The 25,249-nt window shown below is 38.5% G+C and overlaps 1 protein-coding gene across 3 annotated transcripts in view; it reads right to left on the reverse strand.

Annotated features, from left to right (window-relative positions):
• MALRD1 (MAM and LDL receptor class A domain containing 1) overlaps positions 1-25,249 on the reverse strand; it is an 824,069-nt gene that overhangs the window by 178,667 nt on the left and 620,153 nt on the right. The window lies entirely within an intron of this gene.

Raw genomic sequence — 25,249 nt, forward strand, 5'->3', positions numbered from 1 at the left:
TATCCTTGAAAAATAGTTTAATTTGTTCCTAATTTTATATTTTATTACACATATTTTACTGAAAAACAATTTATGTTGCAATAATAACTTACTACTTGAAATAGCTTCTCAAATCTGCAACTGGACAAATAATTTGGCTACTTCTATTTTGATATTCTAAATTTTGGTTGGATGCTTACCCATTGATATCATAATAGTCAACATTATATGTTATAAAACATTTTATCATGATTTTTATCACAAAACAAAATGGATTCAAAGAAATATATAAGCATATTATGTTTAGACATTATAATCAAGATTATATTATATTCAAAGATGATGTCATAATTGAAACTATTTATGATACAGGGCAGGGAAAACTTGAAGAGAACTTGCTAAATCAAAACGCAGAATAGAATTATGTGTCATATACATACAAATATTATAATAATATCCAATTAAATTTATGTTAAGTTTTTTGAGGCAGAAACTCCTCAACATTTATTTAGGACAAGCATACCTTTGGAGGAAAATATCAACAGATATAAAGAGGTAATAGAAAATATGAGTGTTAATAATTAAATTACAGGACAGTATGGAAATGAGAGAGAAGCTATTTCGATAATGTCCGAGTTTGTAGGTTTTCCAGGTAAAAAAATTGGAAGAGTCTGAATAGTAGATTTTCCTGAAGTTCCTCTCCTGAAGCCAGTCACAATCTCTAAGGGCCTACAACACAGAAGGTAGGCTGATGCTGACTTAAACTCTCTTAATGGACACTTCTGGATATTAGAAACAATTTATCTATTTCACTATATATTTATCTTATCGAAATTAGTGCATGAAATACATCAGTAAGATGAAACCTTGCCTATACATGGTCCCAGTAATTCCCAGCTATTCTGCTAGATGTCTGTTCATTAATCACCACTGATAGCACAAAGCAGTGAACTGAGCTACACTTAATCCATATCAGTGCAGTTTCTCTTGATTCATTTGCAAACACTTTAATTTCTATAATAGAAGAAAGAAAAAATCAAAAGCAATGAAAGCAGAAATTTGCCTCAAAAAGAAGTTAGAGGCTATAAACTCATTTAATTAAAGATAGAAATAATCCATGTTAATGAGAATTTAGTACATTCACATACATTATGTTATGTGAACACTACTACACATGTGGGCCTATTGACTGCCCTCTACAAATCTGGATTCGAGTTGTAGAGAGATATTAAACAATTCATTAGTCGTACACAGCACAGACTTACAGTCCTCCATATGGCATGTAAGGAGACTAGAAATCATCACTCCAGTCTTCGCAACAAGGAAAAGGCTGAGCTGAAAACAAACAATTGTTCTTAGATCCATCAGATAATTATTGTCACAGAGTAATCATGACCACTGCCCCCCAATTTGGGGAGAAAAATAGGCAGACACAAAGAATCACAACTTACCAGGGCAGAAGCCCAGGCAAAGAAACTCCTGTGGGGACCAGTAGTAGGGTAGGAGAACCTGGATTGAAATTGATGAATTGCTGGACTTGTCACTATGGATAAGTTTCAAAGTCAAACATTCTTGAAGGGATCCCACACTTTTGTGAACTTGACTTCTAGGAGCCCTACCAGTCTCTCACATTGAAAATCAGAGAAAATTTTGGCAAATAAAGAGGAAAAGTAGCCATTTTGAAATAGGCACAAAGCATTCTGTTCTTCCTGGCAAGACTTGCCCTTAAGACAAACTACTTAAAGAAAACAACCTCACTGGAGAAAAGAAAATACCTAATTCCAACTCCTGGTACCTTTCCAGGTGGGGAAAGAGAAATTCCAGCCACGTCTACCCTTCCTGTCTTACATCAGGAGTGGAAACACAAACAAACAAACAAACAAACCAAAAACTGGAAAAGCAATTGTGAAGGATACAACCCACGGATACTAAAGGACTCCCTGAGACCTAATCATAGGCTCCAAACTTACCAACACATGAGGAGGGCTTCTGTGTAAGAACAGGGAAATACAATGAAATAATAGCACACTGAAGGCCTTGTTTAGAAATAAATCTCTCTGGGAACCCCAAGATAACAGGGAAGACAAAAAGAAAGACAACAGAGGAAATTATAACTGACATCTATAGTTACAACAGAGAGTAAACATATCCTAACCTCTAGCCAGATACACATAAAACCTCACATAAAAGGCCTAATTCCTTCTACCCAGTACATCATGGCAGTCTGTCAAAAAAGACAAAAAACACAGTTTGAAGAGACAGAGCAAGCATCAGAAACTGGTTTAGATATACTAAAGACATGGGAATTATCAAGCAGGGAAGTAATACAAGTATCATTAATAAGATAAGGGCTCTAATGGAAAAAGTAGACAGTAGGCAAAAATAGATGGGTAGTATAAACAGAGAGATGGAAACTCTAAGAAAAAATCAAAAGGAAATACTGGAAATAAATAAAAACACTAAAAGAAATTAAGCATGCCTTTGATGGGTTCATCAATAGACTGCACACAGGAAAGAATCAGTCAGCTTGAAGATATGTCAAGAGAAACCACCAAATCTGAAATGCAAAGAAAAAAAAAAAAGACTGAAAAAAATGGAACAGAATATCTAAGAACTGTGGAATGGTTACAAAAGGTATAATATGCATAATGTAGATACCAAAGGGAGAAGAAAGAGAAAGAAAAGAAGAAATATTTAAAGTGATAATGAATGATGCTTTCTCAAAATTAATGACAAATCCCAAACCATAGATCCTGGAAGATCAAATATTTGAACACCAAATATTTGTCTACACCTGGTCATATGATATTAAAACTGCAGATATCAAAGACAAAAGTGAAAATCTTGAAAGAAGCCAGGTTGTGGGGGAATACCTTACTTATAGAGAAGCAAGGATAAGAATTACATCAAATTCTCTTTAGAGCCATGCAAACAAAAAGACAGTGGAATAAAATATTTAAAACACTGAAAGAGAGAGAGAGAGAGAGAGAGAAAGACTCCAAATTAGAATTCTGTATCCAATAAAATTATTTATCAAAATAAAGAAGAAATAAAATTTTTCTCAAACATGAGTTAAAGCAATTTTTCATTAGTACACTTGCCTTGCAAGTAAAGTTAAAATAAATTCTTTAGAGAGGAGGAAAATGATATCAGTCAGAAAATCAGATCTACATAAAGAAGGATGTTAGAGAGGAACATATGAAGTTAATAAAATAGTTTATTTTTTATTATTAATTGATCTAATAAGTAAGAGTTTGTGCAAAATAATAATAGCAATATTGTATTCAGTGATTTTAGTTATGGCATAAGTGAAATAAATGAATGGCAGCATATCTAGGAGATGGAAAGGAGGACTTGAGAATATTGTTTATAATGTACTTACACTACCTATAAAGTGGCATAGTGCTATTTGAAAGTGGACCTAGATTTACAAGTGTAAATGCATACTGCAAACTCATGGGCCAAAAATTAAAAAAAAGTTAAAAAGTATAACTGATATGCTATGAAAAGAGAAAAAAAAGGAATCATATAAAATGCTCAATTAAGACAAAAGCAAAACAGAGTGGAGGATGAGAAAGAAAGAAAGAAAAGAAAGAAAAGAAAGAAAAGAAAAGAAAGAGGCAAAGGAAAGAAAAGAACAACATCTCCCAGTATAAAAGAGAAACAAATACACTAGATATTAAGCCAAGTATGAATAATCACTTTAAATGTTAGTTTTCTAAATATACCAATTAAAAGGGGTTGTTATAGTGAATTTTAAAAAAAGACCCAACTATATGCTTTCTATGAGAAACCCAGGTATCAAGGCACAGATAGATGAAAAAAGTAAAGGGATAAAGATACACCATGCTAATATTAATGAAAACAAAGCTGGAAAACCTATCTTAACTTTGGACAGAGCAAATTCAGAGAAAGGAAAATTATCAGGGACAAACAGGGTATAACATAACGAAGACGGTGGACAAATATCTAAGAAGACATAACAATCCTAAATGCGTACGCAGCTAATAGCACATCAAATACCTGAGGCAAAAACTGGAAGAACTACAAGGAGAAATAGATTAATCCACTCATACAGTTGGAGACTTCAACATCCCTCTATCAGCAATCAGATCAACAGGCAGCAAATCAGTAAGGTTATAGCTGAACTGAGCAGTATCAGTCAACTTTACGTTTGTAGAACACTTCAGCAACAGCAGAACTCATATTCCTCTAAAATTCACGGGGAACACTCAGAAAGACTGATGACATTCTGAGCAATCAAATACACTGTAGTAAATTTAAAAGAATAGAAATCAGGGGCGCCTGGGTGGCTTGGTCGGTTAAGCGTCCGACTTCGGCTCAGGTCATGATCTCACGGTCTGTGAGTTCGAGCCCCGCGTCGGGCTCTGTGCTGACAGCTCAGAGCCTGGAGCCTGTTTCCGATTCTGTGTCTCCCTCTCTCTGTGACCCTCCCCCATTCATGCTCTGTCTCTCTCTGTCTCAAAAATAAATAAACGTTAAAAAAAAAATTAAAAAAAAAAAATAATAAAAAAATAAAAGAATAGAAATCATACAATATATGCTCTCAGATCACAGCGGAGTTTAACTAGAAACCAGTAACAGGAAAATAGCTGGGAAACCCAAATCTACTCGTAGATTACACAACATACTTCTTAACAACACATGGGTTAAAGAAGAAATTACAAGGAAAAAAAACCTAAAATTATTTCAAACTAAATGAAAATGGAAGTAAAATTAATTAAAATTTGTGGGACACAGTGAAACAGTGCTTACGGGGTCATTTTATAGAATCAAATGCAGGTAGTAGAAAGGAAGAAAGATCTAAAATCAAGCATCTGAGCTGGTTCTTTGAAAAGAGTGATAAAACTTCTAGTCAGGCTACCTAAGCAAGAAAAAGAAGATGCAAGAATAAATATCAGAAATGAAAGGGGAGCTATCTTTACTGATCCTGTAAAAAGATAAGAAAGGATTATTAACAACTCTATGTCCACAAATTTGATAAACTAGATGAAATGTACTAATTCCTCGAAAAGGCATATCTTATCAAATTTCACACAAGGACGAATAGATAATCTGATTAGGCCTATAATATTAAAGAAATGAAATGAATTATTTAAAGAGAAAGCACCAAGCCCAGACAGATTCATTGGTGAATTCTACCACACATTTAAGAAATTATACCAATTATCTACGATCACAACCACAAAACAGAAGCAAAGGAAACATTTCCAAATTCATTCTATAAGGGCAGTTTTACCCTAACATCAAAACCATAAAACCTATACACTGAGATCTCATATAGATTCAAAAATTTCACCAAAATATTGGCAAATTGAGTCAAGTATTGTGTAAAAAAATCATAAATAACATTAGGCGAGATTTATTCCAGGTATGCTAGGCTGACAAACATTGGAAAATCAATTAATGTAATCTATTATGTCAGCAGGTTATAGAAAAAAAATGATATAATAATATTGATAGATGCACAAGAAGCAGATGACAAAATCCTATTCATGACAACAACTCTTAGGAAACTAGAAAAAGGAAAGAAGCTTCCTCAACTTGATAAAGAACATCTTTAAAGAACCTAGAGAAAACCCCATTCTTCATGGTGAGAAACTATACACTCTCCTGCTCAGATCAGGGAACAAGCAAAAACAGGTGCCTTCACTGCTTCCATTCAACACTGTACTGGAAGTTCTAGCTAATGCAATAAGAAAAAAAAAAAGATATACTGTCCATGAACAAATAAAAATGCCTTTGTGTGCAAGTGACTTGATTGACTATATAGAAAATCCCACAGAATCAATAACAACAAAAAACTCCTAAAACTACTAATTTATAATAAAGCAAGGTTGAAGGATACAAGGTTAATATACAAAAGTCATTGATTTTCTTATAATCCAGCAATGAACGATTGGATTTGAAATTAAAAAGACAATACTATTTATATTAGCACAAAAGTACATGATTCATATGAAGAGCATTATAAAACTAATGAAAAGAACATGGAAGGTCTAAATAAATGCATGATATTCCATGAGGCAGCCTCAATATTGTCAAGATGTAAGTTCTCAACTTGATATATACATTAAAATCCTAGTCAAAACCTCAGCAAGCAAGTGTGAGGCGTCTGTCAAACTCTTTTAAAGTTTATAAGGAAAGACAAAAGACATACAATAGCCAATACAATATTGGAGAAGAAGAAACAAAGTCAGAGAACTGATACTACCCGACTGCAAGACATTTTAAAGCTACAGTAATCAAGGCAAGATGGACTGGTGAAAGAACAGATGAATTGATCAACAGAACTGAAAAGGCAGCCTGGGCACAGACCCACATATAGTCAACTGATTTTTGATAAAGGAACAAAGGCAACTCAATGAGGAGGATTAGTATTTTCAACACATGATACCAAAACAACTGATTCCAACTGCAAAAAAGGCAATCCTAGATACAGAACTTCCATATCTCACCCAAATTAATTAAAAAATGGCTTACAGACTTAAATGCCCACTGGCAAACTATAAAAATACTAAGAGATTATATAGGAGAGAATTCTATGTGGTCTTGGGTTGTGAGATGACTTAGCTATAAAACCAGTATCATGATCTATGAGTGAAAACATTGGTAAGGCGAACCTCACTGAAATTAAAAACTTCTGAGGTGCCTGGGTGGCTTGGTTGGTTGAGGATCTGACACTTCATCTCAGCTCAGGTCTCGATGTCAGTGTTTGTGAGATAGAGCCCTGAATCAGCAGGGAGCCTGCTTGGGATTCTCTCTCTCCCTCTCTCTCTCTCTGGCCCGCCCCCACTCACACATGCTCTCTAAATAAATAAACAAACATTTAAAAAAGCAATTAAAAACTTCTCTGTTAACGACACTCTTCTAACAATGAAAAGACAACACAAAAACTGAAGAAAATATTTTAAAATACAAATCTAATAAAGGCCTAGTATCCAAAATACTAAACTCTTACAACTCAAAAATAAGAAAACAAACAATCCAATTTAAAAAGGGACAAAATATCTGAACAGACGCCTCACCAAAGCAGCAATACAGATGGCAAAAAAGCAGAGGAGAAACAGTCGACATCAGATATCAGCAGGGAAATACAAGTTAAAACAGCTAAAACACCTATGAGCACAGCCAAAATCCAAATCACTGAAAACATCAAATCCCAGCAAGGAACTCTTTCTCATTGTGGACGGAGGTGCAAAATCGTATAAATACCTTAGGAGCCAATTTTACAATTTCTCACAAAATTGAACATACTCTTACCATATGATCTAGCAATTCTGCTCCCAGAGGAGTTGAAAACTCACATCCATACAAGAAATTGCTCCTGAATAATTAGAGAAGCTTTATTTATAATTGTCAAAACTTGGAAGCAACCAAGAGGTTCAATAGGCAAATGGGCCAACAAACACTGGTGCATGTGTACAATGAAATCTTATTTAGGGATAAAGGAAAAATGAGCTATCAAGCCACACAAAGACATGAGGGAGCTTAACTGTATATTTCTAAGTGAAAGAAACTAATTGGAAAAGGCTATAAAACTTCTAGAGGTAATGTAGGAAAAAATCTAGGTGACCTTGGGTTTTGATTTTGGTTTGTGTGTGTGTGTGGGGGGGGGGGGGGTTGTTGTTGTTGTTTTTGGTTTTGCTGGTTTTAGTTTTCGAGTAAGAGACAAGTTTATGGATAATAGTATGGAACAGAGTGGGTCGATGTCAGGGCTTGTAGTAATGAGCTTCCCAGTAATAGACAAACAGACAGGAATAGTCCAGACAGATAAGCAGACAGACAGACAGAGGGACAGGAAAACAAAGCTGAATGGGTAAGAGGCCAGGACCAGCCTCCGCACCTGTCGATGGGCTTCAGATCCAGTTCTGCCCTAGAGACCTAGAATACGGGCAGGGCTGGCATGAGCCTCAGTTCTCATAGTGTTCATTCTCTTCACTCTATCTCCTCACTCCTTGAAGCCACGGGACGTTTTCCCTGTGGTTTCCTAGACTATGGAACAGTTGTTCCAGGAGTACAGGGACACAAAGGGCCAAATGTCTTGGAGACTCCCTGGGGAGGTAGAGGCCTGGGTGATGTGGGGTTAACAGCAACAAGGGGGAGAATACACTCAGTAGGACCTCTGTGTCTGGAAAATGTCCCCCACACCCTGTCCACCACACCAACATGGTGGGGTAAATAAAGTTTCAAGGGTAATTCTAACTTTATAAATTTCTGGAACATGTGAAACTATAGACATAGTAAGGAAGATCAGTGATTGCCAGGGACGTGGGAGAGGGAGGGAGGGAGGGAGGGAGGGAGGGAGGGAGGGAGGGAGGGAGGAAGGGGGTGGGTGAATAGGTTGAGCACAGGGAATATTCAGGGCAATGAAACTATAGTGTATAATATTGTAGCTATAGGTCATTACACATATGTGAAAATCTGTAGAATGTACAACACCAGGAGTAAGCCCTAATGTACTCTACAGACTTTAATAATAAAGTGTTAAGGGGCACCTGGGGGCCTCAGTTGAGCCTCCAACTTCGGCTCAGGTCATGATCTCACAGTTCATGGGTTTGAGCCCCATGTTGGGCTCTGTGCTGACAGCTCAGAGCCTGGAGCCTGCTTCAGATTCCGTGTCTCCCTCGCTCTCTGCCCCTCCCCCACTCGCATTTTTTTCTCTCTCTCAAATGAACATTAAAATTAAAAAAAATAATAATAATAAATAAATAATAATACTGACTCCTCAATTACAAAAAAGTGTGCCACAGTAATGTAAAATATTACTAATCATGGAAACTTGATGTGGGAGGTATATGGGAACTGTGTGCATTCTGCTCATTTTCTCTGTAAACCTAAAACTGCTAAAAAATAAAGTATTAATTTAAAAAATACTAAAAAATACAACTATACACAGTATAGAAATTATGGAGCTAATATAGAATTTTCCTTATTTTCTTTAATTCACTCAATTGCCTAGTTTTGAAAGGTTTATTTATTTTTGACAGACAGAACAAGAGCAGGGGAGGGGCAGAGAGAGAGAGAGAGAGAGAGAGAGAGAGAGAGAGAGAGAGAGAGAGACAGGGACAGAGGATCTGAAGCTGGCTCTGTGCTCACAGCAGAGAGCCTGATGTGGGGCTTGAACTCACGAAATGTGATATCATGACCTGAGCCAAAGTCAGAAACTTAACTGACTGAGCCACCAGATGCCCCCACTCATTTACCTATTTTATTGGAAAAACATAAATGTCTCATTCATTTCAACACCAATTAAGCACTATTCAAATGGTCACTTGGTCTTCTAAACACATTCGCTCTCTCTTTTCTCCCTTGTCTCATTCCATCAAGCTTTCTACTTCCAGTATTGGACATTTTAAAAAGTCAGGTGGCACACAATCTCTTACCTTACAAAGGTCAACTACTTACCCCAATTTCCTCTAAAGAAACCAAGCATCTTTGCCTGATCAGAGGCAGATTCCCCTGATCAAAGTAGCAGGTATGTTAAGCTAGCAGTTTTCTAGAACTGAGCCTCACAACACAGGTAATAAAAATGTCCTTCCAATGGTATCAAAATTTCTTCAAGCTCTCTCTGCCCCACCCCTTCTTCCACATCTCACTACTCTCTCCATGAGGATCCCTTGCCACTCCTCCTAAACACCAGGGACACTCCCAACTTGGAGTGTTGCACTGTTGTTTTTTTTTTTTACTCTCTCTCTCTGTTTGAAATGTTCTCCCATCTCGGCCCCCATATTTGCATGGCTCGCTCCCTGGTCTCTTTCAAGAGTTGGGTCAAAATTTACATTCTCAGTGTGGCCTCCTCTGACTATACCCAGCTCTACCAATCCTCTTACTTGGCCACACTTTTGTTACATGGTCTTTGCAAAGACTACCCAACCTACTTATTTATCACATTTCCTGTTTAATGTCTGTCTCATCATAGCATATCCTCTTGGGGCAGGGAATTTGTTTTGTTTACTTAGGTATGCCTAGAATACTGTCCTGCACATAGTAAGTGCTCAGTAAACATTTGCTAAAAATGAAAGAATAGAAAAGTTCAAGATTTAAGAACTTTAGGGTTGGAAAGCCATTTCAGAGACTTGCTAGTCAATAACTTCAGAGGGGACCAGGGAGAACGCCTGACTCATTAGTCAGTGATGGAAGCAGAATCCCATGTTTCTCATTGTGCAGTTTCTACCTTAGCAGATTCACTATTTTATCTGAAAAAGAAATATATCTACTTCTAAGAACCAAGATTTTTCAGGTACTGCAGTGAGAGTTACCAATGTTCTCATCACTAAGTTTACAAATAATTGCTTGTTCACAGTAAAACATCACCACAGCTTTTTGGGCTTGGAGGTTACTGAGTTATAAATAACTTATGGTGTCTTAAAACACGGAATTTACCATAGGTTAAGTAGAGGAATGAGTGGCTAAAAAATGAACAACAATAACAATGAACAACCCCTCCCCCCCCCCCAAAAAAAAAACAAACTTGGAACAATCAGAATTTGAATTGAAGAACAATCTACATTTCAGCTCTGTCTTTAAAAGTTGAAGAAATATATCACTCTTTTCTCTTTGTCTTTCTCATTTGAGATAGGAGATACAGAACCCCAGCCTGTTATCTAATATCTCAAAGAAAATAAAATAACTTCATTCACATGGAGTCATTGTTAACATTCAAAAGGACTACCCAAAATTGGTTGGTGATTATTTGTGCTATAGGGAGGCATTTCTGGTCATCTATTTCATATTTAAAAAGCATGAAGCCTTGCTTTAGTGTTTAAGTTACCTAGCAATAAGAAGGCTGAACCTTCTTATTATGATCAGGGGCTAGAACCTGATTCTAATCCTGGCCATGCCAATATTAATTGGATGTATTAGGCTGAATTATTTAATCTCTTTCAACTTTGATTTCTTCTCTATTAAGCAGAAGAAATATTAATCCTTATTTGATAAGTACAAATTAAAATAATGTATATAAAGTAAGTACCCTTCCTTTTTATGATTTATTATTCATGTGTGTGCTATTAAATACCCTATTTTGCCTATTCTAAAAAAAGATTTAATGTATCAGGATAAGTATGTTAAAGAGAATGTTAACTGGATGACTTCATTATGAAAAGCTGATATTCTTTCATGGAATTTGAAAAAATGATTTCAGGATGCAATTTCAGGTTTTTCAGATCTTTTACAAAAGCACTTTAAATAAAGGGAACAAGAACCAGAGAGTTTTGGAAATATTCTAAGTTTCCAGTCATTAGTAACTTAGAAAGCTGGGTCTGGGACACAGGTTTCCTATATTCCAGTTGATTACTTTTCCTGAAAATCACTCAGTTTTCAATAAACAGCACAGGCTACATCAGAGAAGGATTTGCTGAGAAAAATTACAGCTACTATCCATGTAGCAATTGAAATGGCTGATTTGTATGTAGTTCTACAACATTAACTTCACTTTCTTTGAAAGGGGCAGACTATTTAGGAGTAATCAGAAATAAAGAAACAACCAAATGTTTCTTAATAGCAGAATGACCTGGGTGGCATTCAGTATTAGGCTGATGCTCACACATGTTTTTCTCACCTAACAGTATCACTGTACAGATCAACTTCAAAATGCTTTCCAAATAACTTCTCTCAAAGTGAAGGAGAATTTACCCTGCAGAACAGCAAAGAGGAAAAAAATGGAACTGTGACCTGATTTACTTTTAGAGTATTCTGCAAAATTGTAAATATATGGAAAAAAATGGTCTCTGGTTCTGATGGCTAACTGAAAACATATATTTACCTTATATTCCTCAAAAATATTCCACCACAAAGACAGGAAAAATCCTGAAATAAATCCACAGAACCACTGGAAAATCATGGGTACAGGTACCAATATACAAAAAAAAAAAAAAATAGTTTTTTAATGACTTTCTGCAAGTTTTAAACCAATGGGAAACTGGGGGCACCTGGATGGCTCAGTCGGTTGAGCGTCCGATTTCAGCTCAGGTCATGATCTCACAGTTGGTGGGTTCGAGCCCCGCATCAGGCTCTGTGCTGACCTCCTGCTCAGAGCCTGGAGCCTGCTTCAGATTCTGTGTCTCCTTCTCTCTCTGCCCCTCCCCTGCTCACGCTTTGTCTCACTCTGTTTCTCAAAAATAAATAAATGTAAAAAAAAAAAAATTTAAACCAAAGGGAAACTGATAAAAATACACAAAATTGAGACACTTACAAACACATAGGTGAAATAAAGATGAACAAGAAAGTGTTCCCAGCAGAATTTCAGAATAACCCGAACTGGTGGAGAACAAATTGAAGGAGCTGTGCATGTGTCACCAAATTAATCAAAGAACTTTCTAAAAACCTAGATTAGGGGCGCCTGGGTGGCTCAGTCGGTGAAGCGTCCGACTTCGGCTCAGGTCACGATCTCGCGGTCCGTGAGTTCGAGCCCCGCGTCGGGCTCTGTGCTGACGGCTCAGAGCCTGGAGCCCGTTTCAGATTCTGTGTCTCCCTCTCTCTCTGCCCCTCCCCCGTTCATGCTCTGTCTCTCTCTGTCTCAAAAATAAATAAATGTTAAAAAAATAAAAATAAAAAATAAATAAAAACCTAGGTCAATCCTTTGTGTGAGAAGCTGTTGATTCTAGCATTCATAGCTAGAACACCCAGGGCGGGTAAACTCACTCATGAGTTTCCACGAGGGGACAAAGGGACCCCAGAAGTGAGATGATAGTCTCTTATGACTGCTATGAAGAACTTTACCTTCTCCAACAAATAAAGAAGCTACCAGTGCACCTTTACACTAGAGCAAAAAACCAGAGATCTTGAATCAGAACACGTATTCCCTGCTCAGGGAACAAAGTTTCCTATTGAGCCTGAGGCAATAAAATACATACAGTAATAGTATTCAGCCTAGATTTATCTACATATAGGAACAGAAAACTGATAGTAAATAACCTGAGAATGGAGAAAAATTCTTAAGGAGAGACATTATATTCAACAGAATACTGAACACCATGAGGATGGCTGCTAACAGAATAAATGGGAAAGAAAATAAAGAAATATCATTAATTTCCTTGCGATATTTGGGCATCCATCATTTCTATAAAATAGAACAGGCTGATAGGAAAAAGAAGCATTTAGAGTTCCTAGAAATTAACAAAATTATTGCTAAAACAAAACCCTCAGAGAACTGACTAGCAGAATCAATGCAGATTAAATTCCAAACAGTAGATTGGAAAATGAAACAAAGCGATCCTTCTAAGACCACAATACCAGAGAACCAAGACAGGGAAACTTTGAGAATATTTATGAAGGGTTAGCAAGGATAGATACAGAATTTTCCACATGTATTTCATAGACTTTTCTAGAAGAAGATAATCAGATAAATTACAGATGAAAATCTCCCTGAGATGAAAAATAAGGACCCATCCAATTTCTGTAGGGATTTATGAACTCCAAGGATAAAAAGAATATTTACCCACTTCCTGAGAGAAAAGTAAAATATGTAAAAATCCTGGAGGGGAAATAATCAGACATTGGTCTTCTATAAGGCAGGTGGATAATGGATGTTAGAATACATTGCAGCAACGCCTTCAATTACTTAAGAAAAACTAATTTCGAACCAAGAACAATCAAATCACCTTTGTAATATAGGTGTGTGTTTGTATGTGTATATATACACATACACACATACACATTTATTTTCAATTAGGAACTAAAAAAGTGTACCACCCATGCACAGTTTCTGAAATGTATGAGCAAAACATGTTAGGACTGAATAGGCCCCCACACAGAGCTCATATATTGACCCCTAAACCTCAGTACTTTAAAAGATGACTGTATTTGCAGATAGGGCCTTTAAAGAGGAGAGTACATTAAAAAGAGAAAATTAAGATGGGCCTTAATCTAATCTTGCTGGTGTCCTCATAAGAAGAGGAAATTTGGACACAGGAAGACATATGGGGGACACACACAGAGGAAACAACATGAGGCCATGTCTAGAAGGCAATCATCTGTATGCCAAAGAGAGAGGACTCAAGAAATCAAACCTGCCTATACCTTGATTTTGGACCACTAGCCTCCAGAAGTGTGAGAAAATAAATTTCTGTTGCATAAATCACCCAGTCTGTGGTATTTTGTTAAGGCAGCCCTGGCAAAGTAATATACCTTCTCAAACAAAAATGAGCTTCTAACCTCTCGCCATATATACACAAAATGAATTATAAGTGGCTTAATTAGTAAAGTCTAGAAACCAAAATTATGTAGTAATAACTAAAACTAATGAGAATATTTTGTTACTTTATGACAGGAAAGGGCTTCCTAAGCCAAGCATTAAAATCAGGGTCTATAAGACATTGACAGCTTTCTCAAAATAAAAACGTAAAAGAAGGCTGCTTTATCTTTGACTATGTTAATTTTTTTTTCTTTAAGAAGTCATATTCAGCTTGGGACTCAGACTTCTAGGCAAAGCTGACTTTTGGTTCTTCCTCAAGGTGACTTTGCACCGAGTCCGTTTGTAGGCAGGTGTAAGAAATACCTTCTCCGGCAAATTCCCACATCTCTGTCTTAAAACTGTGACTTGATTTTAATATTTAGCAGCACAGCTCTTTGACTTGAGGTCACTCTTCTTTTGATGCTCTTATTATATTCTAGAGGGAAAGTCTAATTTGAAGGTCAGCTTCGATTACCTCCATCTCTCAAGCGTCAACCACTGCATTCTCTGTGGTACTTTTCCAGCCTCATCATTTATCATTTAATAGCAACTTAGGCAGTGTTTTTACCACCCCAAAGTTAATTTTTCTATATTCTACAATGGAAGATCCACAGCACAAGTCAGCACAGAGCTATCAAAGTATCATTGCTGGGGCACCTGGGTGGCTCAGTCGGTTGGGCGTCCGACTTTGGCTCAGGTCATGATCTCACGGCTTGTGAGTTCAAGCCCTGCATCCGGCTCTGTGCTGACAGCTCAGAGCCTGAAGCCTTCTTCAGATTCTAGATTCTGTGTCTCCCTATTTCTGCCCCTCCCCTGCTCACACTCTGTCTCTCAAAAATGAATAAACATTAAAAAAATTTTATTTAAAGTATCATTGCTGTAAACATCTGCATGCCTACCTTTGCTAGGCTGTTCACATAAGCCTGTGATTCTTACTATGTGAGAGGTAACACGTGTGTGTTTGACCCACTCTCCTATATGTAGCCAATCACAGGGGCCTAAGTGGTAAACTACCTAACAAAATGCCTGGCACACGGATATCATCTTACCTTTCTCTTCTAATCAATGAGACCTATCAAATTAAAATAAAGGATACTGATATTATATAGGAAGACACTTGAGTCTATTCTCAGGGAGGACATTGTTAAAAAAATACAACGGTTCAGGGCGCATGGGTGGCTCACTCAGTTGGTTAAGCGGCTAACTTCTGCTCAGGTCATGATCTCGCGGTTGGTGCGTTTGAGCCCTGCATCAGTCTCTGTGCTGACAGCTCAGAGCCTGGGGCCTGCTTCAGATTCTGCATTTCCCTCACTCTGCCCCTCCCCTGCTCACACTGCCTCTCTCTCTCAAAAATAAATAAAAATTAAAAAATAAAAGTTAATCACTAGAAACAACAGAAAAGAAGGATTAAATGATACGTAAGACAAATACCTTAGGCATCCCCCATGGCATCTCACACACACTACACATTTAAGGAGGCACATCTGACCATTTAAATAACGATTATGTCATTTTTTTGTAAAACTTGCAATTCAATCTGAATTTATTCTGAAAAATACAATACGCAGAATTATAAAATATGCAAAGTACCTTTTAGAGAATAACTATTGGTGTAAAATAAAATATGACTTTGGGTTTTTTTAATGTTCATTTTTAATGTTTGAGAGAGACAGACAGTGCAAGCAGGGGAGGGGCAGAGAAAGAGGGAGACACAGAATCTGAAGGAGGCTTCAGGCTCTGAGTTGTCAGCACAGAGCCCGATGTAGGGTTCCAACCCATGAACCGTGAGATCATGACCTGAGCCGAAGTTGGACACTTAACCAACTGAGCCACCCAGGTGCCCTGAAAATATGAGTTTTAATAATAAAAATATAGAGCATAAAATGTACCATAAAAGTAACCATCTAGTTCTAAGAGGCAGTGTAGCAAAGTAATTAAAAGTGCAGATTGGAGCCACTGGATCTGGGGACACCCTGGCCTGCCATCTCCTAGCTCTATGACCTTTCACAAGTTCCTGGAGCTTTCTTGATCTCATTTTCCTCCTGTGTTAAAATGTACATAATGTCGGGAGTTCCGGAAGATGGCGGCGTAGGAGGACGCTGGGCTCACCGCGCGTCCTGCCGATCACTTAGATTCCACCTACACCTGCCTAGAGAACCCAGAAAACCGCCAGAGGATTAGCAGAACGGAGTCTCCGGAGCCAAGCGCAGACGAGAGGCCCACGGAAGAGGGGAGGAAGGGCGGCGAGGCGGTGCGCACTCCACGGACTGGCGGGAGGGAGCCGGGGCGGAGGGGCGGCTCGCCGGCCAAGCAGAGCCCCCGAGTCGGGCTGGCAAAAGCGGAGGGGCCGGACGGACTGTGTTCCGACAGCAAGCGCGACTTAGCGTCTGGGAGGTCAGAAGTTAACAGCTCTGCTCAGAAAGCGGGAAGGCTGGAGGACAAAGGGAGGGAGAGCTGCTGAGCCCCCGGACAGCAGAGCTCAGCTTGGCGGGGAACAAAGGCGCTCGCCAGCGCCATCTCCCCCGCCCATCCCCCAGCCAAAATCCCAAAGAGAACCAGTTCCTGCCAGGGAACTTGCTCGCTCCGCGCAAACACCCAACGCTGTGCTTCTGCGGAGCCAAACCTCCGGCAGCGGATCTGACTCCCTCCCGCTGCCACAGGGCCCCTCCTGAAGTGGATCACCTAAGGAGAAGCGAGCTAAGCCTGCCCCTCCCGCCCCCGTGCACCTTGCCTACCAACCCCAGCTAATACGCCAGCTCCCCAGCACCACAAGCCTGGCAGTGTGCAAGTAGACCAGACGGGCCACACCACCCCACAGTGAATCCCGCCCCTAGGAGAGGGGAAGAGAAGGCACACACCAGTCTGACTGTGGCCCCAGCGGTGGGCTGGGGGCAGACATCAGGTCGGACTGCGGCCCCGCCCACCAACTCCAGTTATACACCACAGCACGGGGGAAGTGCCTTGCGGATCCTCACCACTCCAGGGACTGTCCAAAATGACCAAACGGAAGAATTCCCCTCAGAAGAATCTCCAGGAAATAACAACAGCTAATGAACTGATCAAAAAGGATTTAAATAATATAACAGAAAGTGAATTTAGAATAATAGTCATAAAATTAATCGCTGGGCTTGAAAACAGTATACAGGACAGCAGAGAATCTCTTGCTACAGAGATCAAGGGACTAAGGAACAGTCACGAGGAGCTGAAAAACGCTTTAAACGAAATGCAAAACAAAATGGAAACCACGACGGCTCGGATTGAAGAGGCAGAGGAGAGAATAGGTGAACTAGAAGATAAAGTTATGGAGAAAGAGGAAGCTGAAAGAAAGAGATAAAAAAATCCAGGAGTATGAGGGGAAAATTAGAGAACTAAGTGATACACTAAAAAGAAATAATATACGCATAATTGGTATCCCAGAGGAGGAAGAGAGAGGGAAAGGTGCTGAAGGGGTACTTGAAGAAATTATAGCTGAGAACTTCCCTGAACTGGGGAAGGAAAAAGGCATTGAAATCCAAGAGGCACAGAGAACTCCCTTCAGACGTAACTTGAATCGATCTTCTGCACGACATATCATAGTGAAACTGGCAAAATACAAGGATAAAGAGAAAATTCTGAAAGCAGCAAGGGATAAACGTGCCCTCACATATAAAGGGAGACCTATAAGACTCGTGACTGATCTCTCCTTTGAAACTTGGCAGGCCAGAAAGGCTTGGCACGATATCTTCAGTGTGCTAAACAGAAAAAATATGCAGCCGAGAATCCTTTATCCAGCAAGTCTGTCATTTAGAATAGAAGGAGAGATAAAGGTCTTCCCAAACAAACAAAAACTGAAGGAATTTGTCACCACGAAACCAGCCCTACAAGAGATCCTAAGGGGGATCCTGTGAGACAAAGTACCAGAGACATCACTACAAGCATAAAACATACAGACATCACAATGACTCTAAACCCGTATCTTTCTATAATAACACTGAATGTAAATGGATTAAATGCGCCAACCAAAAGACATAGGGTATCAGAATGGATAAAAAAACAAGACCCATCTATTTGCTGTCTACAAGAGACTCATTTTAGATCTGAGGACACCTTTAGATTGAGAGTGAGGGGATGGAGAACTATTTATCATGCTACTGGAAGCCAAAAGAAAGCTGGAGTAGCCATACTTATATCAGACAAACTAGACTTTAAATTAAAGGCTGTAACAAGAGATGAAGAAGGGTATTATATAATAATTACAGGGTCTATCCATCAGGAAGAGCTAACAATTATAAATGTCTATGCGCCAAATACCGGAGCCCCCAGATATATAAAACAGTTACTCATAAACATAAGCAACCTTATTGATAAGAATGTGGTCATTGCAGGGGACTTTAACACACCGCTTACAGAAATGGATAGATCATCTAGACACACAGTCAATAAAGAAACAAGGGCCCTGAATGATACATTGGATCAGATGGACTTGACAGATATATTTAGAACTCTGCATCCCAAAGCAACAGAATATACTTTCTTCTCGAGTGCACATGGAACATTCTCCAAGATAGATCATATACTGGGTCACAAAACAGCCCTTCATAAGTTTACAAGAATTGAAATTATACCATGCATACTTTCAGACCACAATGCTATGAAGCTTGAAATCAACCACAGGAAAAAGTCTGGAAAACCTCCAAAAGCATGGAGGTTAAAGAACACCCTACTAACGAATGAGTGGGTCAACCAGGCAATTAGAGAAGAAATTAAAAAATATATGGAAACAAACGAAAATGAAAATACAACAATCCAAACACTTTGGGATGCAGCGAAGGCAGTCCTGAGAGGAAAATACATTGCAATCCAGGCCTATCTCAAGAAACAAGAAAAATCCCAAATACAAAATCTAACAGCACACCTAAAGGAAATAGAAGCAGAACAGCAAAGACAGCCTAAACCCAGCAGAAGAAGAGAAATCATAAAGATCAGAGCAGAAATAAACAATATAGAATCTAAAAAAACTGTAGAGCAGATCAACGAAACCAAGAGTTGGTTTTTTGAAAAAATAAACAAAATTGACAAACCTCTAGCCAGGCTTCTCAAAAAGAAAAGGGAGATGACCCAAATAGATAAAATCATGAATGAAAATGGAATGATTACAACCAATCCCTCAGAGATACAAACAATTATCAGGGAATACTATGAAAAATTATATGCCAACAAATTGGACAACCTGGAAGAAATGGACAAATTCCTAAACACCCACACTCTTCCAAAACTCAATCAGGAGGAAATAGAAAGCTTGAACAGACCCATAACCAGTGAAGAAATTGAATCGGTTATCAAAAATCTCCCAACAAATAAGAGTCCAGGACCAGATGGCTTCCCAGGGGAGTTCTACCAGACGTTTAAAGCAGAGATAATACCTATCCTTCTCAAGCTATTCCAAGAAATAGAAAGGGAAGGAAAACTTCCAGACTCATTCTATGAAGCCAGTATTACTTTGATTCCTAAACCAGACAGAGACCCAGTAAAAAAAGAGAACTACAGGCCAATATCCCTGATGAATATGGATGCAAAAATTCTCAATAAGATACTAGCAAATCGAATTCAACAGCATATAAAAAGAATTATTCACCATGATCAAGTGGGATTCATTCCTGGGATGCAGGGCTGGTTCAACATTCGCAAATCGATCAACGTGATACATCACATTAACAAAAAAAAAGAGAAGAACCATATGATCCTGTCAATCGATGCAGAAAAGGCCTTTGACAAAATCCAGCACCCTTTCTTAATAAAAACCCTTGAGAAAGTTGGGATAGAAGGAACATACTTAAAGATCATAAAAGCCATTTATGAAAAGCCCACAGCTAACATCATCCTCAATGGGGAAAAACTGAGAGCTTTTTCCCTGAGATCAGGAACACGACAGGGATGCCCACTCTCACCGCTGCTGTTTAATATAGTGCTGGAAGTTCTAGCATCAGCAATCAGACAACAAAAGGAAATCAAAGGCATCCAAATTGGCAAAGAAGAAGTCAAGCTTTCGCTTTTTGCAGATGACATGATATTATACATGGAAAATCCGATAGACTCCACCAAAAGTCTGCTAGAACTGATACATGAATTCAGCAAAGTTGCAGGATACAAAATCAATGTACAGAAATCAGTTGCATTCTTATACACTAACAATGAAGCAACAGAAAGACAAATAAAGAAACTGATCCCATTCACAATTGCACCAAGAAGCATAAAATACCTAGGAATAAATCTAACCAAAGATGTAAAAGATCTGTATGCTGAAAACTATAGAAAGCTTATGCAGGTAATTGAAGAAGATATAAAGAAATGGAAAGACATTCCCTGCTCATGGATTGGAAGAATAAATATTGTCAAAATGTCAATACTACCCAAAGCTATCTACACATTCAATGCAATCCCAATCAAAATTGCACCAGCATTCTTCTCGAAACTAGAACAAGCAATCCTAAAATTCATATGGAACCACAAAAGGCCCCGAATAGCCAAAGTAATTTTGAAGAAGAAGACCAAAGTAGGAGGCATCACAATCCCAGACTTTAGCCTCTACTACAAAGCTGTCATCATCAAGACAGCATGGTATTGGCATAAAAACAGACACATAGACCAATGGAATCGAATAGAAACCCCAGAACTAGACCCACAAACGTATGGCCAACTCATTTTTGACAAAGCAGGAAAGAACATCCAATGGAAAAAAGACAGTCTCTTTAACAAATGGTGCTGGGAGAACTGGACAGCAACATGCAGAAGGTTGAAACTAGACCACTTTCTCACACCATTCACAAAAATAAACTCAAAATGGATAAAGGACCTGAATGTGAGACAGGAAACCATCAAAACCTTAGAGGAGAAAGCAGGAAAAGACCTCTCTGACCTCAGCCGTAGCAATCTCTTACTCGGCACATCCCCAAAGGCAAGGGAATTAAAAGCAAAAGTGAATTACTGGGACCTTATGAAGATAAAAAGCTTCTGCACAGCAAAGGAAACAACCAACAAAACTAAAAGGCAACCAACGGAATGGGAAAAGATATTTGCAAATGACACATCGGACAAAGGGCTAGTATCCAAAATCTATAAAGAGCTCATCAAACTCCACACCCGAAAAACAAATAACCCAGTGAAGAAATGGGCAGAAAACATGAATAGACACTTCTCTAAAGAAGACATCCGGATGGCCAACAGGCACATGAAAAGATGTTCAACGTCGCTCCTCATCAGGGAAATACAAATCAAAACCACACTCAGATACCACCTCACGCCAGTCAGAATGGCCAAAATGAAGAAATCAGGAGACTATAGATGCTGGAGAGGATGTGGAGAGACGGGAACCCTCTTGCACTGTTGGTGGGAATGCAAATTGGTGCAGCCGCTCTGGAAAGCAGTGTGGAGGTTCCTCAGAAAATTAAAAATAGACCTACCCTATGACCCAGCAATAGCACTGCTAGGAATTTATCCAAGGGATACAGGAGTACTGATGCATAGGGGCACTTGTACCCCAATGTTTATAGCAGCACTCTCAACAATCGCCAAATTATGGAAAGAGCCTAAATGTCCATCAACTGATGAATGGATAAAGAAATTGTGGTTTATATACACAATGGAATACTACGTGGCAATGAGAAAGAATGAAATATGGCCTTTTGTAGCAACGTGGATGGAACTGGAGAGTGTGATGCTAAGTGAAATAAGCCATACAGAGAAAGACAGATACCATATGGTTTCACTCTTATGTGGATCCTGAGAAACGTAACAGAAACCCATGGGGGAGGGGAAGGGAAAAAAAAAAAAAAAAAAAAAAAAGAGGTTAGAGTGGGAGAGAGCCAAAGCATAAGAGACTGTTAAAAACTGAGAACAAACTGAGGGTTGATGGGGGGTGGGAGGGAGGGCAGGGTGGGTGATGGGTATTGAGGAGGGCACCTTTTGGGATGAGCACTGGGTGTTGTATGGAAACCAATTTGACAGTAAATTTCATATATTAAAAAATAAATAAATAAATAAATAAATTTAAAAAAAAATGTACATAATGTCAGTATCTGCCTCACTGGAGGTTGTGAAGATTAGATTGATCGATCTATCTAATCTATCTATCTATCTAGGACTTCAGTGTATGGCACATAGTAACCATCTGATATTTTTCCCAGTCTTTTTTTTCCCTCTGCTCTTACTATCTTCCTAAATGTCACATTAAAACAAAACAAGACAAAATTCACAAGCATGGTCCCACAAGAACAATAGTTTCCTGAGTGGAACTTCTACATGGTAATTTCCATAGGTTTTAGCAGAAATCATTTGGGTCTAAAACTCAACTCTAAGGTAAAGATCATCTTAACACAGTAGGCTAACTTCTCTGAAATATGAACAATCGGCTTCTTGAAGTCCATTCAGATGTATTAATTCATCTGTTATTGCTGAAGGAAGTTTTAGGAAGTAGTTCATTTTTTTCCCCCTAAGCAATTAGAAATTTCTGTAAATGACAAAAAAATGTTATGAAAAGTATCAGTTCCAAAAGTTCCCTCATTTCCTTTCTGTGTCTTTAAAAATGAGTCTGGAATAATAAAAGGATATCGGTCATTTTTAAAGAAATTCTCTTTTCCTGTGACAAACTTTACTGCTTTTTGTAGATATTAAATAACTCACCTGAATTAGCTAAATTTCAAAACAAGCCAGAAGCTAGGAAGCTGAACTAATGGAACTAAGTAATCTCACGGGAAATTATCTGGTTCACTCAGGGCTCTATTAGCAACGTGGATCAAAATGTGACCAGCACCATTTTAAGGAGTGCTTTTAATTTTGTATGTAGGTAGGTAATTGAAAGATAGAAAAAAACTGACCTAGAAAATAAAGTATGTTCTACTATTATTCTCTTATTTCCCAAGACTTTGAATCAAAGAACACTGATGTCTCTATGAACATTTTATTATTCCGAATATTATCCATTTACTATTCCAAATATTGCTCCTTTAGATCAGGGTTCCTAGTTTCTATAAAACACATGCCTTCTTTATGCAGGCTATTTTGCCAACTTATCAGGCTGGGATAAATCTGATTGTTTGACTTTTTATCCTAAAATGTAATAAAAATCATAATTGAATTTCACCTTGATCTCATTGTACGTGTCTTATCTACTTTGGCTTTATATGCTACTCTTCATTAATACGCTAATAAAATTAGAGCGTGCTTTATTTAGAAAATAATCTATGCCAGTGAAGATCTAAATATTCATCATGTGTAGAAATTGCTTACCAGTTTATCCCTAGACTTCACTGTAAATGAAGCCACATCTTCTCTGCTCTGGACTCCTAGAAATTGTCTTCTAACTTGCCTCCTGTTGCCCTGCTAGGTCTGGCCTCCTCCCACCCACCAGTCCCCACCCCTTCCCACACAGCAGCCAGACAGATCTTTTAAACTTTTGTTTTTTTAAAAAAATTTTTTTTTAACGTTTATTTATCTTTGAGACAGAAAGAGACAGAGCATGAACGGGGGAGGAGCAGAGAGAGGGAGACACAGAATCGGAAGTAGGCTCCAGGCTCTGGGCCATCAGCCCAGAGCCCGACGCGGGGCTCGAACCCACGGACCGTGAGATCGTGACCTGAGCTGAAGTTGGACGCTTAACCAAACTGAGCCACCCAGGCGCCCCTGGATCTTTTAAACTTTCAAATGAGGTTATATTATTCCACAATTTAATACTCTTGCTACGGACTGAACATGTCCCCCCAACCCCAATTCACTATCAAAGCTCCAAACCCCAATGTTTTGATTTTTGGAGGTGGGGTTTTGGGGAGGCAATTAGGTCATTAGGGTAGAGGCCCCATGAATGGGATGAATGTCCTTATAAGAAGAGACATGTGAGAGATGATCTCTCTTTGTGTTAGGTGAGCACACAGCGAGAAGCAACATCTGCAAACCAGGAAGAGGGTCCACACCAGGCACCAAATTGGTCAGTACCTCAAACTTGGACTTCTCAGCCTCTAGAATCGTGAGAAGTAAATTTCTGTTGTTTAAATCACCCAGTACGCAGTAACCTGTAATAGCAGTCCAAGAGGACCAAGACCGTCTCCAATGACTTCCTATGGTTCTTAGAATAAAATCTAATTTCCTGTGTCCCTACAAGACCCCACATACATGAGCTGGATCTTGCCTGTTTCATCATCTCGTTCTCTCTTGTTTATTTTGCTCCTGCTATACTGGCCTTCAGATACCTACGTTGAGCTTTTTCACTAGCCTGTTCTGTCTTCCTAGAACATTCTTACTCCAGATGTTCACAAGGCTGGCTCCTTCTTTTTTTTTTAAGCCTAAAATCAAATGTCATCTTTCTCAGAGAGACTTTCCTACCATTCAGTGTAAAATAACTCTCTCAGCAGACCATGAGTAACTATTTATTACAGAAAACGGTTTTATTTGCTCCAGAGTATTGTATCACAAATTGAGGTTTTCATATTTGCATTTTTTAAAACTGTGTTTTCTGTCTTCCCCAGCTGAAGGGCAAGTTTTTAATAAGTTAATATAAGGAGGACAAATTTAAACTGACTGGGCTTCAGTCAAATTTTTTCATTATGTTACAAGTTAATATCTTCAAAAGATTTGTGTTTTCTTTGGGGCGGGCACTTATACCAGATAGGGCCAAACTAGAAAATATAAACTAATCTAATCTATTTCTTCTTTATTTTGACACTCTAAAAATTTATTATTAATTTTTTTTAATATAATTTATTGTCACGTTAGCTAACATACAGTGTATACACTATGCTCTTGGTTTGGGGGTAAATTCCTGTGATTCATTGCTTACATACAACACCCAGTTCTCATCCCAACAAGTGCCCTCCTTAATGCCCACCACCCATTTTCCCCTCTCCCCGCCCCCCCCCCCCCCACCAACCCTCAGTTTGCTCTTTGTATTTAAGAGTCTTTTATGGTTTGTCTCCCTCTCTGTTTGAAACTATTTTCCTCTTCCCTTCCCCCATGGTCTTCTGTTAAGTTTCCCAAGCTCCACATGTGAGTGAAAACATGATATCTGTCTTTCTCCGACTGACTTATTTTACTTAGCAAAATACC

This window comes from Neofelis nebulosa, chromosome 8 (assembly GCF_028018385.1).
Source record: "Neofelis nebulosa isolate mNeoNeb1 chromosome 8, mNeoNeb1.pri, whole genome shotgun sequence".
Taxonomy (NCBI): domain Eukaryota; kingdom Metazoa; phylum Chordata; class Mammalia; order Carnivora; family Felidae; genus Neofelis; species Neofelis nebulosa.